Below are 6000 nucleotides of genomic sequence, written 5' to 3'. Positions count from 1 at the left end.
TAGCAACAACAAAGTCAATATTTGTAATAGGAGTTTTTTTTTTCTTCTTTTAACTTTAGGGCATTATGAAACACTGATAAGGCCTTTCAGTCGGTGGCCCCAAGGCTGTAGAGCAGTTTGCCCTTGCAGCTCCATTTTACTGACTCTGTGGAGGATTTTAAAAAGCAACTAAAAACATATTTTTACTTTCCCAGGCTTTTATCTCCTGATTTTATTGTGTTTCTTCTAAACCCAATATGTTGGTTTTATGTTTTGTATGGTCTGAAGGCTGATTTCTATTGTACAGCGCTTTGTACAATTTATGTCTGTGAAAAGTGCTTTATAAATAAACTTTACTTACCTATTTTACTCACATTAGAATTATAAAATGAATGCTGGATTGTTACATTTATACATGGCCACTTTACTTACTAGCCCCGCCTGGTTAAGTAGGTTTGACGTGTCACTGAGCTGGATTAGACCGGAAAATAAAGTGTGTTTTATGTTGATTTGAAGAGCAGTGTATTAGAGCCTTTAATCTTATAATGTGCAATATTGTATAAAGCAATATACTTACTGTGTTTTTTACTGAGTTAAATTAATTGAATATAATTTATTTTCCCTTCAGATTTTGTGATCAATTAACAACGACTTAGAGATGTAACTTGACATCATTTTAGTGTGTAAATTGAATTCTCCTTACTTTATAGTAATTAATTACCTATTATGAGATACTGTGGGCCTCTCTGTGTTCTGTGCTATCACTGTGTCTGTCCTCTTTAGCTACGTGATCTAAATCCCTCTTCTCCGTTTCCTTAACCACCCACTAAATCCTCTCACCTAAAACGTACCCTCTTAATTCCCACGTCCTCCTTTTTAAAACACACAAACGATTTAAGAAGAGCAGACGCATTTTCATTAAATTCAAAGTCTTCACTTGATTACTGAGAGGCCTACTGGCAGAGAGACGTTCAAAAGTTATGTTGAATTCTTGTGCGGATGTGAATTTGTCTGAACCTTCAAGGATAATCCTGGTCAGATCCGCAGTCCTCCCTTTGAGCTGGACTGTGGCTCAATCACCGCATCAAACTGAAATCACATTATTGTTAATTTTATTACCTTGCTAGGATATTAAAAAAATACAATGAAATAGCATATTATTTGACAACTGTATCAAATAGTCCTGTATAAGGTTGACTGGATGACTATAAAACCCATGACACTACAATCTTTAGAAAAACTGTCCCGTGAGCTGGATTTCCTATGACCGTGGCTCTGTCTGAGTGATCCAAGTCGCTTCCGCCTTTTTATTATCCGGCTGTAATCCTCAGCAGCCAGTGAGCTGCCAAACGGGATCTTAGGAGCAGAGTAAACCTCAACCTGAAGTCTTCACCTTCCCATCACATCCCACTGCAGGAAGAGGAGATGAGAGGAGCTCTCTGACAGGACAGAGATCATTCTGCTTGTGCTGATTGATTTAAAAAGAAGAAGCAGCCAACAGGGATAAAAATATTTATGTTTTTGGATCTAAAATCCAAAATTTTAATCAGCTTTTCCAGAAGCGGCAGAAAAACAACACGGTAAGTACTACTCACTTTATCTCAGGAATGTTACAATTAAGAGAAGGATCTTTGCAAAATCAAAAATCACAACATTTCTTGGTTTTGCTGATGATTTTGTTCATAAATATGCTGAAATAAAATTGAGGCAAAGGGATTGAACATCAATCAAAACAGATTGCTTTCTGTTTATCTTTTACATACAACTGAAACACAGCACAGTCAGGCTTGGTCTCAGAGAACCACGTAATTTGGGCTAAATTACAGTCATCGGTTCATGAAGGGTAATTAAAGTGAAGATCAGTCATTCATACGGAAAGCCGTGGTGTTAACGGTCAGGATTAAATGGATTAAAAGCACCTGCAGAGGCCAGCGTGTTACTATCTGCTCCAACAGCACTGGGTCAGGAATAAAAGAAACAACCTGGGTGACCTGCTGATCCACAACACATCTTATGCTCAGCTGTCTCAAAGAAATGTTTTTTTTAATAATAATAAAATGTTTTTTTTTATATAACCATAAAAAGAAATAGTTTGATTTAAAAAAGATATTTGATCAACTGCTCCTATCAATTCAAAAAATAGTTGCAGTCTTAAACTATTTGGCATTTATGAACTGATTATGTCAGGAAGTGGTGCGGGTGAGGTGGTGAGGCAGACGCTGTAGACCCAGATGAGATGAATAAGGGATGTTTAATGATAAATAAGTCCGGGAACAAGCAGCAGGCACAAGGAAACACAGAACGACGAAGAAGCTAACATTGACGTAACAATGACGAAAAAATGACGAGGACCCGACGAAGAACAAAGAACACAGGTGGAGTTAAATACACGGGAGGGTAATCACAGAGACGAGACACACCTGGGAACAATCAAGGGGAGGACAGGACAACGAAGAGACTAAGGACACAGAAAACTCTAAATAAACACAGAAAAACACAGATCCTGACAGTACCCCCCCCCTCAAGGGCGGCTACCAGACGCCCAAAAAACAAAAACACAACAAGGGTGGGCGGAGGGGCGCTGGACGGGGGGCCAGAGTTCAGAAAAAAACAAAAAACAACCCACCGTTGTGGGCGGAAACACAGGGAGGGCCAAGAGTCCATAAACAAACAAAAAACTACCCACAGGGTGGGCGGAGGCAAAGGAGGCGGGAACCACGGAAGTGGTCTGGCGGTCGTCCGCGGCGGCGGGAACCACGGAGGCGGTCCGGCGGTCGTCCGCGGCGCCGGAGGCGGGAACCACAGAGGCGGTCCGGTGGCCGTCCGCGGCGCCGGAGGCGGGAACCACGGAGGCGGTCCGGCGGCCGTCCGCGGCGCCGAAGGCGGGAACCACGGAGGCGGTCTGGCGGCCGTCCGCGGCGCTGGAGGCGGGAACCATGGAGGCGGTCCGGCGGCCGTCCGCGGCGCTGGAGGCGGGAACCACGGAGGCGGTCCGGCGGCCGTCCGCGGCGCTGGAGGCGGGAACCATGGAGGCGGGAACCACGGAGGCGGTCCGGCGGCCGTCCGCGGCGCTGGAGGCGGGAACCACGGAGGCGGTCCGGCGGCCGTCCGCGGCGCTGGAGGTGGCGATGAGTCCCGGGGGCCGCCCACAGACGGCGACGACGAGCCCCCCGAGGCAGGGTCTCTGGTGGAGCACAGGGGGTCTCGGTCGGAACGCTGGGGGTCTCGGTCTCGGGTGGAACGCAGGGAGTCTCGGTCTCAGGTGGAACGCAGGGAGTCTCGGTCTCGGGTGGAACGCAGGGAGTCTCGGTCTCGGGTGGAACGCAGGGAGTCTCGGTCTCGGGTGGAACGCAGGGAGTCTCGGTCTCGGGTGGAACGCAGGGAGTCTCGGTCTCGGGTGGAACGCAGGAGGTCAGGGTCTCAGGAGGAACGCAGGAGGTCAGGGTCTCAGGAGGAACGCAGGAGGTCAGGGTCTCAGGAGGAACGCAGGAGGTCAGGGTCTCAGGAGGAACGCAGGAGGTCAGGGTCTCAGGAGGAACGCTGGAGGTCAGGGTCTCAGGAGGAACGCTGGAGGTCAGGGTCTCAGGAGGAACACTGGGGGTCTGAGTCGGAAAGCAGGGAGTCTCGGAAGGAACGCTGGGGGTCTGGGTCTCGGAAGGAACACTGGGAGTCTCGGAAGGAACACTGGGAGTCTCGGAAGGAACACTGGGAGTCGGGGTCTCGGTAGGAACACAGGGAGTCTCGGTAGGAACACAGGGAGTCTCGGTAGGAACACAGGGAGTCTCGGTAGGAACACAGGGAGTCTCAGTCTCTGGTGCGCCGGCTGGAACGCCGGCTGATTCGGCCTCGGGTGCGCCGGCTGGAACGCCGGCTGATTCGGCCTCGGGTGCGCCGGCTGGAACGCCGGCTGATTCGGCCTCGGGTGCGCCGGCTGGAACGCCGGCTGATTCGGCCTCGGGTGCGCCGGCTGGAACGCCGGCTGATTCGGCCTCGGGTGCGCCGGCTGGAACGCCGGCAGAAACGGCCTCGGGTGCGCCGGCTGGAACGCCGGCTGATTCGGCCTCGGGTGCGCCGGCTGGAGGTGAGCCGGAGCGGAGCCTCGGGGCCGGCTGCGGGGGCGAGCCGCAGCGAAGCCTGGGAACCGGCTGCGGGGGCGAGCCGCAGCGAAGCCTGGGAACCGGCTGCGGGGGCGAGCCGCAGCGAAGCCTGGGAACCGGCAGCGGAGGTGACAGCTCCGGAAGGCGACGAGGGGCCGGGTCCACCGGCGGCTCACGTCGCTGTCTCCGGGCGGCCTGGGGTGCGCCGGCTGGAACACCGGCTGATTCGGCCTGCGGTGCGCCGGCTGGAACGGCCTCGGGTGCGCCGGCTGGAACGCCGGCTGAAACGGCCTCGGGTGCGCCGGCTGGAACGCCGGCTGAAACGGCCTCGGGTGCGCCGGCTGGAACGCCGGCAGAAACGGCCTCGGGTGCGCCGGCTGGAACGCCGGCAGAAACGGCCTCGGGTGCGCCGGCTGGAACGCCGGCTGGAACGGCCTCCGGTGCGCCGGCTGGAACGCCGGCTGGAACGGCCTCGGGTGGAGCTGGAGGTGCTGGTCCCGGAACTGGAGCAGGATCTGGGCTGGCGGAGAAACTTTGCGGCTTGGGAGGCAGAGGTTCGCCAGCCATGACGGCTAGAGCCGCCATACGCTCCCACTCTGCCTCCCTCTGCAACTCCACCAACCCCGGGTGCGGAAAGCGAGGAACCCAGTAGTCCAGCAGGTGTCCCAAGCGGATGGCGAAACCGAGGCGTCGGATGGCAGCGTACGGCTTGGCCATTGCCTCCTCGTACTCCCTGATGGTTTCCGTCAGCTCCTTAAACTCATCTGGGTCCATGATGAAAAATAAAACCAGCGTGCCTCACCGTACTGTCGGGTCGGGTCCTTCTGTCAGGAAGCGGTGCGGGTGAGGTGGTGAGGCAGACGCTGTAGACCCAGATGAGATGAATAAGGGATGTTTAATGATAAATAAGTCCGGGAACAAGCAGCAGGCACAAGGAAACACAGAACGACGAAGAAGCTAACATTGACGTAACAATGACGAAAAAATGACGAGGACCCGACGAAGAACAAAGAACACAGGTGGAGTTAAATACACGGGAGGGTAATCACAGAGACGAGACACACCTGGGAACAATCAAGGGGAGGACAGGACAACGAAGAGACTAAGGACACAGAAAACTCTAAATAAACACAGAAAAACACAGATCCTGACAGATTAATTAATTTATGAACTTAATTAAACCCAATTAAACAAATGTTTGCAAAATTAAACAATAACAAACAAAAAGCTGTGAGGCATTAAGGAAACCAATTTAGATAAAGAAATAAGACTTACATTTATGTAGAGACGTTATTAGAGAGCATAAGAAAATTTAAAAAAATCAGCTGAGAAAGAAATGCTTGCTTACATTGACTTGTAATTAACCAAATTCCTAGTTTCTTATATATTCAGACATATGGATATTTCATACAAATTTTGAGAAAACTAAAAGAATCAAGTAATATAAAAATGGTAAAAAGACCTTTTGAAAATTTCAGTTTAAAAAAGAGTATTTGAGACGCAGGTTATGAGTCTGGTGATAAGAGAATCTGAAACTGAACAGAGACATGCTTGGTGTAAACCAAATAACTACTCCAAATAGAAAAAGTACACGTACAACTGAAAAGCATGGAGGGGGATGTGTCATGGTTTGTGGATGTTTTCCAGCAGTAGGGTCGGGTCAGGTCATTACTGTTTCCTCCGTAATACATTTTTTGCTATGTATCGTAAGTTGCATCCAGAAAATGTAAGGGCAACGATCCAAAACATGCAAGTAAATCCACCGAGGACTGGCTGAGAATTAAAAAATAGAAAGTCCTGAACAGAGTAAAAGATCAGCTCTTTGATATTCTGAGATGCAGAGGAGCGACTTGAGCAAACAAGAATCCCAAACAAACATCGTAGAGCTGAATGTGAACACAATTGATGTGAGAGACTGGAGTGT

This window comes from Xiphophorus hellerii, chromosome 11 (genome assembly GCF_003331165.1).
Source record: "Xiphophorus hellerii strain 12219 chromosome 11, Xiphophorus_hellerii-4.1, whole genome shotgun sequence".
Classification (NCBI taxonomy): Eukaryota; Metazoa; Chordata; class Actinopteri; order Cyprinodontiformes; family Poeciliidae; genus Xiphophorus; species Xiphophorus hellerii.
Note: the sequence above shows the minus strand (reverse complement) of the source record.